Source organism: Oryctolagus cuniculus, chromosome 11, assembly GCF_051225735.1.
Source record: "Oryctolagus cuniculus isolate XC-2025 breed Fujian yellow rabbit chromosome 11, ASM5122573v1, whole genome shotgun sequence".
In the NCBI taxonomy this organism is placed as follows: domain Eukaryota; kingdom Metazoa; phylum Chordata; class Mammalia; order Lagomorpha; family Leporidae; genus Oryctolagus; species Oryctolagus cuniculus.
In genome coordinates this window covers 96,624,874-96,640,394 of record NC_142877.1, presented here as the reverse complement: position 1 = coordinate 96,640,394, position 15,521 = coordinate 96,624,874, and the positions used below count along the sequence as shown (strand labels likewise).

The following is a 15,521-nucleotide window of genomic DNA, read 5'->3' as shown; positions in this document are numbered from 1 at the left end:
TGGCTTCAGATCAACTCAGCTGCACCTGCTGTGGCCATTTGGCGAGTGAAGCAGCAGATGGAAGACTTCTCTGTCTTTCCCTCTATCTTTCAAATAAATAAATAAATCTTTAAAAAAAAAAAAAAACTGGCCAGCCCCGCAGCTCACTAGGCTAATCCTCCGCCTTGTGGTGCCAGCACACCGGTTTCTAGTCCCGGTTGGGGCGTCGGATTCTGTCCTGGTTGCCCCTCTTCCAGGCCAGTTCTCTGCTGTGGCCAGGGAGTGCAGTGGAGGATGGCCCAAGTGCTTGGGCCCTGCACCCCATGGGTGACCAGGAGAAGCACCTGGCTCCTGTCATCGGATCAGCGTGGTGCGCTGGCCTTAGCACACCGGCCGCGGCGGCCATTGGAGGGTGAACCCACGGCAAAGGAAGACCTTTCTCTCTGTCTCTCTCTCTCACTGTCCACTCTGCCTGTCAAAAAAAAAAAAAAAAAAAAAAAAAAAAAAAAAAAAAAAAAACCTGAAGCATATTTCTGTGTTTTATTAGGGCACAAAGAAGAGTTCTGAGGTGAGTAGGACTCTTGGCTGGTGAGGTAAAGGGCTGTTAGCGGAGCGTACTCACCCTCCTGCTTTGGGGAGAAACAAATTTCTGTTGTTCTCCACCATACATTGTGACAGCAGCCCAGGGTCACTTTCTGGACTTCCCTACACCACACCTCAAGTGCCTATGCCTCTTTCCTACTGCAGATAACATAGCCATCGAGTCTGGCATGGCCCCTGCAGCCAGCACATGCAAGGATTGGACACAGTGCCTCACTGGAGGACTGGAGAAGCGATGTTGCTGTGTTATAAGTATCTGATCTGAGGGCAAGTGGGGAAAGCTGCCCAACCCCGCAAAGTCAATTATGGCTGGTGACTAGAAGCCATCCTCAGAGAATCATTCTTTGGAGTACATAAGAAGAAAAGTACATGTCTTGTCTCCCCATACAGACAGCCCCCAACTTCAAATGCTTTGACTTCTGACATTTTAACTCTATGGCGATGTGCGTGTAATAGAAAGTATATTCTGAACTCGGAATTGGGGTCTTTTCCTGGGCTGTTGATGTGTAGGGTAGCCCTCCTTTGAGATGTTGAGCAATGGCAGTGAGCACAGCTCCCAGTCAGCTCCAAGTTCAGGAGCAGAAACAACCGCTGCTCTACAGTGCACTGTGTTGCTAGGCTGGTATGTTCTCTACATGAAATATGGGCAATCCATGTAGTCTTATGACCTCTTCCACTTACGAGGGGTTTATTGGGCTGTAACCCCATTGGGAGTTGAGCATCTGAATTCCTTTTTCAAGCCATTCAATGCCAGCAGGGAGCACTTCACACTACACAAGTTTATTTCTTGAGCACACAAAGTTCAAAGCTAATCTTGGTTGTGCAGCTCTCTCTCAAGCCTTCTCCAAGTGGTAACTCAGGAGCCTGGGCTCCCTCTATCTGTGTCCCCACCATCTGGTGGTTGCAAGATGTCCCTGCCATCAAACCAGCCAGGAGAAGGGAGGAAGAAAGGAAATGTGAAAGATGACACGGGACATTTCGTAAGCCGCCCTGCAAGAGACACACAGACCAGTTCCTTCCACATCCATTAGCCAGAACTCAGCCACCTTGTCCCACCCATACGCAAGGAGGGTGAGGAATTCTAACTTCACTTTGTGTCTCCAAAAGCAAGAAGAGCCAGACATCGGTGAACACTAGAGCGATCTGCTACATATGGAAAAACAGAAACTCTTAGGTTCCCCCAGCCCCTTGACCTTGTCCTATGTGAGACTTGGTCATGTGCATGCTCAGGCTAGCTCAAGGAGGGTTCTAACGTTTACATTCTCCAGAAAAGACTAACAAATAACCAATATACTTTCCAGATTTAGCTTTTACATCACACCTGTTGAGATCGACTTTATTCATATCCTTCTTATTTTTCTGAAGAAACAAAATCTCAAAGAAATTGCATGAGTGGCCTAAGTCCCCAGGGTTCTAGTATCAAGGACAGCCGTGGCTAGATTTACATCCTCCAGATTCCAAAGCTGGGCTCTCTTTCCAGTTCAATGAGAGCATAAACTTTCAGGAGGGAGAAAATCAAACTTCTGTCCCTTCTGTGTAGGTGCTTCTCTCGGGTCACTTGCAGTCGCAAGGAAGGGAGAATGACAGTGTGAAGCCACCAGCGCGAGGGAGAAAGTCGATGTGGGAGCGATGTGAGGAGTGCAGAGAGGAAAGGGAGGCACACCGGGCACCTCAGCTCCTTCTCCGTTTTACAGAGGTGCTGGCTGGCATTCAGAAAGAAACTCTGATCGAAGTCAAGAGGGTAGGAATCCTCACTCTAGGCAGGCCTGCATGTTGTGTTTGACATCAGAACACACTCCAGAGTCTCACAAAGAAGTTATAGGAAGCCCCGAAAAAAAAAAAAAAGCAAGACCCATGGCCAGGACCTTGAGTAACGGCACTAAGATGAAAGGCACTGGGTCTCACAGCCAGTGAGAAAGAGAGGAGAAGGACGAGGGCGAAGGAGAACTGTAAGCCACCTTCGTGCACCATAAATGATGAGATAACCCTGGAACGACAGCGAACAGCTGCTCCTGTCCCCGGAGCCGACAGCTGCCGCCTCTGCTGGCTTTTCCACCACCAGCTCCTTTGACACCCAGCCTGAGAGAATTGATGATCAAGGCTCTCCCGTGTGTCAGCGGAGTCTTTGCCTGGAGAAAGGTCTTTAACTGTTGCTGGGGCGAGAGGGAAAGTGCCAGGTAGGAACGACCTTGACGGAATTAGAGAACAACAGACAGCGCTCAAAGCCAGCTGTGAAGAGGGTATGGATGGTGCTGGCGGGGCGTGGGTTCCCACATGTTTCTGTGGAGGTTTTCCACAATGGTCCCAGGCAAAAAGAGAAAAAGGGACAATGTAGCCAGTTTCTCTTTTAAATTTATTCCACTTAAAGAACCGGCCTTTATTCCAAGATTCTTTCATTCTTAGTTTTGCTGTTCAAATGTCCCTTTGTGAAATGATAATGATAGAAGATGACATCCCTCTATTTTTTCCTCTGCTTGTACTCGTAGCAAAATAAAATGTTGGCAAAACTGTATCAGTCCTCAACTTCTTTTCTTTTTTGTTGGTCCATGAAATTCGAAAGTCTGGTACTTATTCAAAAGTCCGGAACTCTTTAAGAATCAAACACAAGAAGTAAGAAAAGAAGACAACTTAGAAAACACCCACATGTATTAGAAGAGCAAATCGCACGGATTTCAAGGACAAATCAGTGCTCAGAAGTGGAGCAAACAATAGCATCTTTGAGGAAAGTCGTCATAGCAAACAGAAAAGGATTAAATTGTCGGTTTCTATCAGCCTTAGGAATCTGAACTCTCTGTTCCTTTCAAAGACATGTTGGAAAAGCGAGTAGATGGCTCAACCAACCCTTGGCTGTTACTCACAATTATCGTGAACATGGGAAACACAGCTGACATGAAAAACTAGGGGCTATTAAACTTTTCAGAATGGATTACAAAATACTAGCCAGGAGCCAGCTGCAAAGATTTCTGACAACAGAACAGGAATACTGAGAAAAGCTAACAATAGCAGCTGTTTTGCAAAAAAGAAGGGTGAAAGAATGAGAGTGACAGATAATGAAAATTCACCATGTAACTGATGGAATAGAAACTGTTTGGAGGCTACTGCTACACTTCTACTGAGGTCAGAACATGACAAAATGAGACTGCGGCAAAGAAAAAGGCTTGGATTAAAGTGCACATGAAAGGGGCAAGAGAAGCCTTGTATTTCAGACACGCGTGCACCAGTGTAATTGTCATTTGCAGCTATGTTAGTACATAGGTATCTGAAGTTGCAAATGTTCCTGAGTTGCAACAGCTTAAAGAAACACAACTGGGGGCTGCCGTTGTGGTGTAGCAGGTAAAGCTGTCATCTGCAGTGCCGGCATCCCATACGGGCTCTGGTTCAAGTCTCAGCTGTTCCACTTCTGATCCAGCTCTCTGCTATGGCCTGAGAAAGCAATGGAAGATGGTCCAAGTCCTTGGGCCCCTGCACCCACGTGGGAGACCCAGAGGAAACTCCTGGTTCCTGGCTTCAGATCGGCACAGCTCTGGCCATTACAGCCATTTGGGGAGTGAACCAGCAGATGGAAGACCTCTCTCTCTCTCTCTCTCTCTGCCTCTTTGTATCTCTATCTTTCAAATAAATAAATAAATCTTTAAAAAGAAAGAAAGAAAGAAAGACAGACAGACAGACAGACAACTGGGCAGTAAGTACAAACAAACAGTAGATGATCCATTCCCTGAAAATTGATACTGTTCATTTTGCTCTATGTTTGTAACTTTTTATTGGAAAGGAAAATGATAGAGAACTATGATAGAGAAGGAATTACAATTTACTAAACACCTAAAAATGACCAGGCACTGTGCTTAAAACTTTCTCTATATTATCTCATAAACTTCTAACACAACATTCTGAGATCTGTTAGATAGTCCCATTTTCCAGCTGAAAATACTGAAGCTCAACAATAATAAGATGCTTATACCGAGGTCTGTAGCTGTCAGCCCCATAGGCTGTTTCGTCATTACCTCCACACCCAGGTACAGTCTCAACGCATTTGCAGAATGAGTGATTATATAAACTAAGATGAAGACAACCACTTTTCTCTGGAGCCCTCCTCTATTGCTGCCTACTTCATCACTTCAAGTGATCCTTCCAAACTCCTGGGTCTTCTTCCCTTGGTACTGAATGTTCTGCCTTCACATCAAAATTAGTTTATTCCGGGTCAACTTTGTGGCACAGCATTTTAAGATACCGCCTGTGGGGGCCAGTGCTGTGGCATAATAGGCTAAGTCTCTGCCTGTGGTGCTGACATCCTGTTTGGGTGGCGGCTCCTGTCCTGGGAAAGCAGTGGAAAATGCCCAAGTGCTTGGACCCCTGCAGCCACATGGGAGACCCTAAAGAAGCTCCTGGCTCCTGGCTTCAGAAAAGTTCAGCTCCAGCCATTGTGGCCATTCAGGCAGTGAACCAGCAGATGGAAGACCTTTCTCTGTCTCTCCCTCTCTGCATCTGTAACTCTACCTCTCAAATAATTAATAATAATAATAAAAATCTTTAAAAAAAAGACATTGCCTGTGATATCAGCATCCCATATGGGTGCCAGCTGCTCCATTTCTAATCCAGCTCCCTGCTAATGGATGGAAAGTAGCAGAAGATGGCCCAGTGCTTGGGTCCCTGCCACCTATGTTGGAGTCCCAGAAGAAGCTCCTGGCTCATGGCTTCAGCAGCCATTTGGGTAGTAAGCCAGTGGATAGAAGATCTCTCTCTTTTTTTTTTTTTTTTTTTTTTGTTTTTTGACAGGCAGAGTGGACAGTGAGAGAGAGAGACAGAGAGAAAGGTCTTCCTTTGCCGTTGGTTCACCCTCCAATGGCCGCCGCGGCCGGCGCGCTGCGGCCGGCGCACCGCGCTGATCCGATGGCAGGAGCCAGGAGCCAGGTGCTTTTCCTGGTCTCCCATGGGGTGCAGGGCCCAAGCACTTGGGCCATCCTCCACTGCACTCCCTGGCCACAGCAGAGGGCTGGCCTGGAAGACGGGCAACCGGGACAGAATCCGGCACCCCGACCAGGACTAGAACCCGGTGTGCCGGCGCCGCTAGGCGGAGGATTAGCCTAGTGAGCCGCGGCGCCGGCCAGAAGATCTCTCTCTTTATAACTATGCCTTTCAAATAAATAAATATATTATTTAAAAAATTAGTTTATGCATGCTTTCAAGCAAGCTGAGAAAGTCTGTATGTTGCGCTAGAAGAGAATTTATCCAATCAAATGATACATAGTTACACACTAGTGGGAGAAGATGAAGGAACAATTCCCTTGCTGGGTAGAGAGAGTAACCCCATCTGTATTAACAACCTGCGGAAGGGAACCCCACTCCTTCCCTGGACCTGACCCCACCACTACATAGCACCTGAAGAATAGACCCAAAGGACTAGAAGTTCAAAGGGGAACAATGATGTACCTGAAGAACATCACTATAAAAGAAAGATGACAAAAAGAAAGAGAGCTAATGCCATAGATAAGTAACAAATGTTAAATATGCATAGAAATCTTCAAACAAATAAGAGACAATATTGATAGAGCAAAATAAGAACACTCAGAATAAGGAAAACCATGTACAAAAGGTGGTTTCAGAAAGTGCGATAGTTGAAATAAGTAATTCAGTAATTAAGATGAGCAACACAAGGAATACACATGAAGAACAAATTGATGAGCTGTGAAATCAAGTGTGAGGAACATACCCACCACATATCACACCCAGAAGAGATAAAATGATGGAAAATGTATACAAAAAGTTGAGCAATAAGGTAGATGGACATAGAAATGTCAACTAGGAATTCCTGAAGAGTGCAGGAAATGTTTTAAGAGATAACAGAGAATTTCCAGAATTAAGGAAAAAAAAATTTTTTCAGTTTGAATATCCTTATAGAATGCCCAGCAAGATTAAGGTTGGGGGGTATTCACAAGGGCAACATTTAAATGCATTGTGTTAAAATTTGTATCCATTAAGACCTGAGGCTATGAAGTTGCTGGAAGAAAAGGTATGGGAAATGATTCAAGACACTGGTTTAAGTGATGACTTCTGGATAAGACCACTAAAGCATAGGCACTAGACATATGGGATTATATTACACTCAGAAGTTTCTGGACATAAAAGGAAACATTCAGTAAGAGTGAAGAGACAGCAAACAGAATGGGAAAAATATTTGCAAGCTACTTATTTGACAAATGATTACAATCTGTACTATATCACCAACTCAAAAAAAAATCGGGCCGGCGCCGCGGCTCACTAGGCTAATCCTCCGCCTTGCAGCACCAGCACACCGGGTTCTAGTCCCGTTTGGGGCGCAAGATTCTGTCCCAGTTGCCCCTCTTCCAGGCCAGCCCTCTGCTGTGGCCAGGGAGTGCAGTGGAGGATGGCCCAGGTGCTTGGGCCCTGCACCCCATGGGAGACCAGGAAAAGCACCTGGCTCCTGGCTCCTGCCATCGGATCAGCGCGGTGTGCCGGCCGCAGCACGCCAGCCGCGGCGGCCATTGGAGGGTGAAAGGAAGACCTTTCTCTCTGTCTCTCTCTCCCACTGTCCACTCTGCCTGTCAAAAAAAAAAAAAATCAACAATTTTAAAAAAATTCAGGAACTGGAGTTGTAGTGTAGTGAGTAAGCCACTGCCAACGATACCAGCATCCCCTGTGGGTGCCGGTTCGTGTCCTGGATGCTCCATTTCTGGTCCAGCTCCTTGTTGATGGCCTGGGAAAAGCAGCAGAGGATGGCCCAGGGGCTTGGGCCCCTGCTACCCACATTGGAAACCTGGAAGAAGCTACTGGCTCCTGGCTTTGGCTTGGCCCAGCCTCAGCCATTGTGGCCATCCGGGTAGTGAACCAGTGGATGGAAGATCTCTTTGTCTCTGCCTCTCCCTGTCTTTGTATCTCTTTCAAATAAATAAATAAAAAAGGAACTCAACAGATAGTTCTCAAAAGAAGACATAGAATGGCTAGAAACAATTGATACACTGCATATCATTAGCCATCAATATATGCAAAATCAATACACAATGAGATATCACTTCACCCCGTCAGAATGGCTATTATCCAGAAGATAGCTATTTTCTATCTTCTGGATAATAGTGGTGGAAATTATGTGGAGAAAAGGAAACTCTTATATACTATTGATGAGGATATAAATTATGCAGCCACTTTGGAAAATAGTATGGAGATTTCTGAAAGAAACTTAGATAAATACACTTGCCATATGATCCGGCAATCCCATTGCTGGATATGTACCCAAAAAACATGAACACATTGTATCAGACAGATACCTGCACCACCATGTTTATAGCACCACTTTTTACAGTAGCCAAAATGTGAAGTCATCCAACGCATCCATCATCAGAGGAAGGCATAAAGAAACTGGTATACACACACAATATCATTCAGCTATGAAAGAGACTGAAATTCAACTGTTTGAATCAAAATGGATGCCCCTGGAGGACATGCTGTCGGGTGGAATAAGTCAGACACAGAAAGACAAATTCCACATTCTCTCTTACATTTGGCAGATAAAATTAAGGAAGAAAAAAATTTTTTAAAATGAAAAACAAAAAAGGAAAGAAATGCCTATGTGTGTCATTATTGCTGCAAATTGAAAAAATGTATCTAGATAAACTATCTTTTCTATGTAAGTGTGCAATAAAAAATTTAAAAGACACAGACTGTTTATTATACAGAGATTCTTTCAAAAAACTTTAAGAAAAGAGATAAATGTAAGAAATTTGCAAAGAAAGGTAAAAGGAAGTAAGTTACTTAGAAATAGTTGTTAAGCAAAATGGAATTCAAGATCAAAAAAGCTCTGGGGATTAGAAAAAGGCGCCAAGTCTAATAAAATGCTAAATAATAAAATGTGAACATCTCTCCACTAAATAAAGCAGCTGCGGGCAGAACTATGGAGAGAACAGAAGGTGCAATTGCTGGATGTTTCATAGATCCTTTTCAGACATTGATAGACCATTCAAACAAAACAGAAATAAGAGCAGCAAATGCATGGATTATTTGAAAAAATCAATCAAATTAAACATGGAATAAGCAGAGAATACATATTCTTTCCAAGCAAATAGACAACTCATAACAATTCCATCAAAATGTAAATCTTAAGTAAAAGATTTAACATCTTACCAATCATGTTCTAATAAAACTATAGGATATTCAAAAATATTCTTTATATCTGAAAAAAAACACAATATATTCTAATAAAGTTACTCTTGGATTAAAGCAGAAATTACAAGAAGTATTAAATAATGCTTGGAATTGAATGACACTGAAAATGTTACTAAAAGAAATTATGAAGGTGGGAAAGTATCACTATGTTCCTAAATCTACATATATGAAATACATGAAATTTGTATAGCATAAATAAAATTTTTAAAATAAAAAGTTAAAAAAAAGAAAAACAAGAAATTGAAAAGAATGAACTAAACTCTTAACATTGTGCAATTTGAGTAAAAAAATTGGATCAGCCCAGTGAAATACAAGGGAAAGAAATAACAGAGGTAACCTCAGAAATACAACAGAGAAGACTAATAAACCCAGTGTGGATTATTTGGAAAGATGAAAAAAGTAGACAACTCTAGTAAGATTAATCAATAAAAAGCAGAATTTTTAGTGCAAATTTACCATTGAATGTTCACTTTTACTCACTCAAACAATACATGTTTTAGATATGATTCACAAACCTATTTCAAACACAATGAAGTGGGCATCGATGGAGCATATACAATAGAAGTAGGATCACTGATGAAAGTAAAAATGTAAATATAAGGGTTTCACATGAACTAACAGGATCAGAATTCCATGCATCAGATACCATGGGCAAAGGAAGGGTCTTTGAATTATTTGTGTGAATATAATTTTGGGGAAATAAAATGAAATCTTTCTTCACTCTTTACTTTTTTTCAGATAGATTAAAAAGCTTGATATTAAAAATGAAACCAATGGCTAAGTTTATAAAATGACTATCTTATCTTGATTTGGGAAAGGCTTTTGTACATAAATGATAAAGGAAGCAGCAAAGGGGGGAAAATAAATGCTTTGTCTTAGTTAAAATGAAACCTTCAAAAAATAAAGCTTTTTGCTCATTAAAGAGTCATAAAAAATTAGATGACAAAAGCAAATAGAAAAGAATATTGCAACAAAAACTAGAAAAGAAAAAAAATATTAAGTATTTGCACAAATAAACAAGAAAACATGAAAATAGACCTCATTAAAAATTGGACAAAAGAAAAAAATTGTAACACTCCACCAAGAAAATACAATTGGCTAATAAAAAAAGAAATCTCAGTAGTAATACAAAAAAATGCAAGTTAAAACTGAAATTTTCCCATCTACCATATCTGCAAGCCAATGCTATCATCTATTCTTCTTGGAAATATAAACTAGTGCCATAAGGTACATGTCAAAAGACTTTGACTTGGTAATTCCTCTTTTTAAATATTTATTTATTTGTTTGTTTATTTATTTCCACTTTTTTTGAAAGGCAGAGATGGAGGCACAGACAGAAAACTTGTATCAGCTGGTTCCCACTCCAAATGCTCACCAGAGCCAGGGCTGGACCTCTCTGAAACCAGGATTGGACTCAATGTGGGTCTCCGTGTGGGTGGTAGGGACCTAAGTGCATGAGCCATCATCTGCCGTCTCCGAAGGTGCCCGTTAGCAGGAAGCTGGATCAGAAGTGAAGGAGCCAGTCTCCAAACCAAGCATTTCATTATGGAACATGGATGTCCCAAGAGGTACCTTATTAGTTGTGCTGCACACCTGTGTCCCCACCCCTGTAATTCCTCTTGTAAGCATCTGTCCTTGAGGAGAAACCTATACACTCATCAAAATGGGAAAGCTAAATTTGATAGCTCCTTGTGTGAAGTAAAACTTCATCTGGTCCTCAGGCCCTGCCAGCAGGAACTCAAAAAATATTTCTTGGCTGACCGTGAGATTCTATGCAGCAGTTGGAAAAGAAGGAGTTCAGACTGACTTGGAACCACCCCCTAGACTTGTTGTTAAGTGAAGAAAACGAGGTGAGAAACAGGATGAATGATCCCATTAATAGAAAACTAAAATCAGAAACAAAAGCAACAAAAAACAAATATTTCACCCTCCCTCTTCTTCTCCCTCTATGTCTCTCTCTGTGTATGTGCAAATGCATAGACAAATATAAGAAAAGCTACACGGAGACAATAAATGTGATTATGTTTGTGAAGGAGATGGGGATGGCCAGGGAGAGCAGCTTCAGAGGGGCACTATTTTATTGTTGGGATGGTTTTAGCCATAAATGTATTCTCAGATTATTTGTGTACTTTAAAAAAAAAAAAAAACATTTTCTTAAGCATGTATGTGCAAAAATGCTCATGACACGGTGTCATCGCTAATACTGAAAAGTGGAAAATAACCCTCAAGGAGAATAATTAGATGCATGTTGGCCATGGAGTTGTTTCTGAAAAAGAGTTGAGGGGGAGGTGTTTGGCACAGCAGTAAAGATAGATGTCTTTCGGGGTCACCTGCATCCCATATCAGAGTGCCTGCGTTCCAGTCCTGGCTCCTCTCCTGACTCCAGTTTCCTGCTAATGCACATCCTTGTAGGCAGCAGTCCAAATACTGAGGTTCCTGCCATTCATATGGGAGAGCTGGATCAAGTTTCTGGTTCCCAATTCTCCCCTCAGCCTGGCCCAGCCCTGGTTATCATGGGCTTTCGGGGAATGAACCAACAGACGAGACTCACTCTCTCTCTCTCTCTCTCTCTCTCTCTCTCCCTCCATGCCCTCACTGCCCTTAAAATATAGAAATTAAATTAAAACAGTTGAGAGGAAATGACATGGAACATTATTAAGTGAAATAGAAACAAAAATTTTGTGCAAAAGATACAGACCTACCTTAGGAGAAGCACAGTTATTCAAGTAGAAGCCAAGTGACCTCAGAGAATTTCAATTTCACACCTAAAAACAAAGTGCACCAAGGAAAATAATTATATAAGTAATTAAAAGACTATAAATACATATTTCTTCTCCTTTTTTCTCTTAAGTGGTTTTTAAAATCAATTAACAGACAATATGTAGGTAATAGAAGTATTGGGCCTATAATAAATGGAAACATAATATATGTTTTGGGGCCAGTGCTGTGGTGTAGCTGGTAAAGCCATCTCCTGCAGTGCCCGCATCCCAGTGCTGGTTCCTGTTCCAGCTGCTCTACTTCCAATCCAGCTCTCTGCTATGGCCTGGGAAAACAGTAGAAGATGGCCCAAGTCCTTGGGTCCCTGCACCCACATGGGAGACCCGGAAGAAGCTCCAGGCTCCTGGCTTTGGATAGCACAGCTCCAGCCATTGCGGCCATCTGGGGAGTGAACCATCAGATGGAAGATAGCTCTCTCTGTCTCAACTTCTCTCTGAAACTCTGTGTAAATAAATCAATCTTAATAATAAAAAAAAATTAGCAGAACCAACTCTATAAATGCATGCTGATGCTCATTCCTTTTCCCAACTTATTTAAAGGACATAATATGATATATAAAGTATTAATTATACCAATGTATTGTTGATTTCCACATATACAAATGTAATATTTATGAGAGTACCTCAAAACATTCATCAAAAATTTTATCAAAGATAACTTTATTTTGGTGCAAACAATTTTTGAAGTTCAAATATTCAAGGAGTCTTCAAAAAGTTCATTCAAAAATGCCTATTATGGGGCCAGTAATTGTGGCACAGCAGGATAAGCCACTTGCAACGCTGGGATCCCACACAGACTCCAGTTCAAGTCCCTGCTGCTCCACTTCCAATCCAGCTGCCTACTAATGCACCTGGGAAAGCAGCAGAAGATGACCAAGTCCCTGGGACCCTGCATCCAAGTGGGAGACCCAGATGTAATTCCAGGCTGCTGGCTTCTGCCTGGCCCAGCCCTAGTCATTGTGGTCACTGGGGAAGTGAACCCATGGATAGAAGATCTTTCTCTGTCTCTTCCTCTCTCTCTATAGCTCTGCCTTTCAAACAAATAAATAGATTTTTTAAAAACACATGGGGCTAGTGCTGGTGCTGTGGTATAGTGGGTAAAGCTGAAGCCCGCACTGACAGCATCCCATATGGGTGCTGGTTCGTGTCCCAGATGCTCCACTCTCTATCCTGCTCTCTGCTATGGCCTGGGAAAGCAGTAGAAGATAGCCCAAGTCCTTGGGCCCCTGCACCCTCATGGGAGACCCAGAGGAAGCTCCTGGCTCCTGGCTTTGGATTGGTGCAGCTCCGGCCATTGCAGCCATGTGGGGAGTGAACCAGCAGATGGAAGACCTCTCTCTCTCTCTGCCTCTCCTTTTCTCTCTGTGTAACTCTGACTTTCAAATAAATAAATAAATCTTTAAACAGACAAAAAAATTAAAGAAAAAATAAAAATTAATATGACAAAATTATTCACAGAATTCAAAAACATTTTTTTTGCTCCAAAATAAACTTATCTTTTAATTCCATTTTCCACAAACTTTTAAAAGCACCCTTGTATAGAGAGAATAGCATGCGTGCACAGACACACACACACACACACACACAGCTATAAAGACTAAAGTACCTACATCTTGCTATAATTAAGTTAGCATAGAACTGATCAGGGGCCCGCCCTGTGGCACAGTAGTAAAGATGCCAGTTTGGACAATCACATCATGTATTGGAGGGCTTGGATTCTAGTGCCAGCTCATCACAGTTTCCTGCTAATGCACATCCTGATTCGAGTACCTGGATCCCTGCCATTAACATGGGAAAGTCAGATTGAGTTCCAGCCTCCTGGTTTAGCCTGGCTCAGTTCTAGCTGCTGTAGGCATTTGAGGAGCGAGCCAGTGATAGAAGATGCTTCTCTGTGTTCCTGTCTCTTGTCTCCGTCTGCTGCTCTACCTTTCAAGTAAATAAAAATAATTAAAGAGAAAAGGAGAGCAAAATTTAAAAGCAAATAACTGAAGTCAGTTCTGATAAGCTAAAATGTATACAGCAAGATCTAGCACAATCACTAAGAAAATAACTGAAAAAAAACTCAACAGTGCAAGAAATATCATTGAAGAAATTAAAATGTTATGCTATAAAATAATGATACAATACAAAAATGCAGCAAAAGAGAATAAAGAAACAAAGAGGACAAAAGAGAAAAAAAGAAAATGGCAAGCATAAATCCAACTATATCAATAATAATGTGAATGTGAATAGATTCAATTAGAGATTATTCAATAAAAGATTATTAGATTATTAGATTGGGGGAAAAAACAAGAATCACCTACAGATACATACCATCCACTAGAGACACAAGACACACTTCAGATTCAAAGACCGAAACAGATTGAAAGTAAAGGACAGAGTGAAATGCCACGCAAACAGCCACTATGAGAAAGCCAGTGTGGCTATACTAATAGACAGAATATGTTTGAAAGCCAATAAAAAAAAAAGTAGTAGAAATTGAGGGATATGTTACAACAACAGCAGAGCCAATCCATTAGGAACATGGAACCATTATCAATATATCTCTGAATTTAATGGAGTCCCAGACACATGAGGCAAAAAGTGGCAGAATTGAGGGAAGAAATAGACATTCCACAATAATAGCTGAAGATTTCAATATCAGAACCCTCCTTTCACTCATTAGTAGAAGTAAGCAGAAAATAAATGAAGAAACAGAAGACTTAAACAACACTATAAACCAAATAGACATAACAGACATCTATAAAACACTGTACCCAACAAAAGTGGAATAAACATTCTACTCAATTGCACACGGAACATTCCCCAGAGTAGATGATATATTAATCTCAATAAAGTTTAAAGGATCAAAATCATAGAAATGCTTAATAGAAAAGATTTTAGAAAACCCACAAATATGTGGAAATCAAACAACATCTTTCTAAATAATAAATGAGTCAAAGAAGGAATCACATGGGAAATAAAATAATATATTGAGATGAATGAAAGTGAAAGCTCAACATACCAAATCTTATGGGAAGCAGCCAAGGCCATGTTTAGAGGGAAATTCATAGTTGCAAGTATCAACACTTAAAAAGGGGGAAAAGTCAGAGGAAAAAATACAAAACCTATTACCTTACTTTGCACCATAAGACATGGAATAAAAAAGACCTAAACCCAAATCAAGAAGACATGGGAAATATTAAAAATTAGAGTGGAAATCAATGAAACAGAATAAACAATAGAGAAAATTAAAAGCAGAACTTGATTCTTTAAAAAGATCAACAATATTTGAGGGGCCAGTGCTGTGGCACAGCAGGTTAAACCCCTGGCCTGAAGTGCCAGCGTCCCATATGGTGCAGGTTCTAGTCCCAACTGCTCCACTTCCAATCCAGATCTCTGCTATGGCCTGGGAAAGCAGTGGAAGATAGCCCACATCCTTGGGCCTTTGCACCCATATGGGAGACCTGCAAGAAGCTCCTGGCTCCTGGCTTCAGATCAGCACAGCTCCAGCTGTTGCAGCCATCTGGGGAGTGAACCAGCAGATGGAAGATCTCTCTCTTCTCTGTCTCTACCACTCTCTGTAACTCTGTCTTTCAAATAAATAAAATAAATCTTTTTTTAAAAAAAAGATCAACAATATTTGCCAACATCTTTTTAGATTGGCCAAGGGAAAAAGAGAAGCTTCAAAGTATTAAAATTAAGATGGAAAATGTTGCTGTGGATTCATTCTGAGAGGAGGAGCGTGGTGGGGGCAACAGGCGCAGAGTCACCACATAGACCCCGGGAGTCGGGTGAAAGCAGGCTAGAAGTGAGCAGCCCGCAGACTCATTTATTTCAATTGGTACAGCAGCTTAAATAGCCAAGGCAGCCAATCTGGTCAAGGGGTGGTCTATGCCCTAACTAATCACAGCCTGTTGCCAGGCAGTTTCCGTTGTCAGTGGCCATATTGGCATGGCCTTCTCATTCCAGCACAGGAAAAGATGCATATTACTACTGATCTGAGAGAAA

At 41.7% G+C, this 15,521-nt stretch overlaps 1 protein-coding gene across 5 annotated transcripts in view; it reads right to left on the bottom strand.

Moving 5' to 3' along the window:
* CRADD (CARD and death domain containing adaptor protein) overlaps positions 1–13,457 on the bottom strand; it is a 257,003-nt gene extending 243,546 nt beyond the window's left edge. For all 5 annotated transcript variants that reach the window (XM_089308753.1, XM_002711202.5, XM_089308752.1 and 2 more), the window contains exons 1-2: positions 13,302–13,457; positions 11,457–11,519 (exon numbers count right to left, since the gene is read on the bottom strand). The gene's annotated coding sequence lies outside the window, so the exon portion shown is untranslated. The remainder of the gene's footprint in view (positions 1–11,456; positions 11,520–13,301) is intronic.
* Between the last annotated feature and the right edge of the window lie 2,064 nt (positions 13,458–15,521).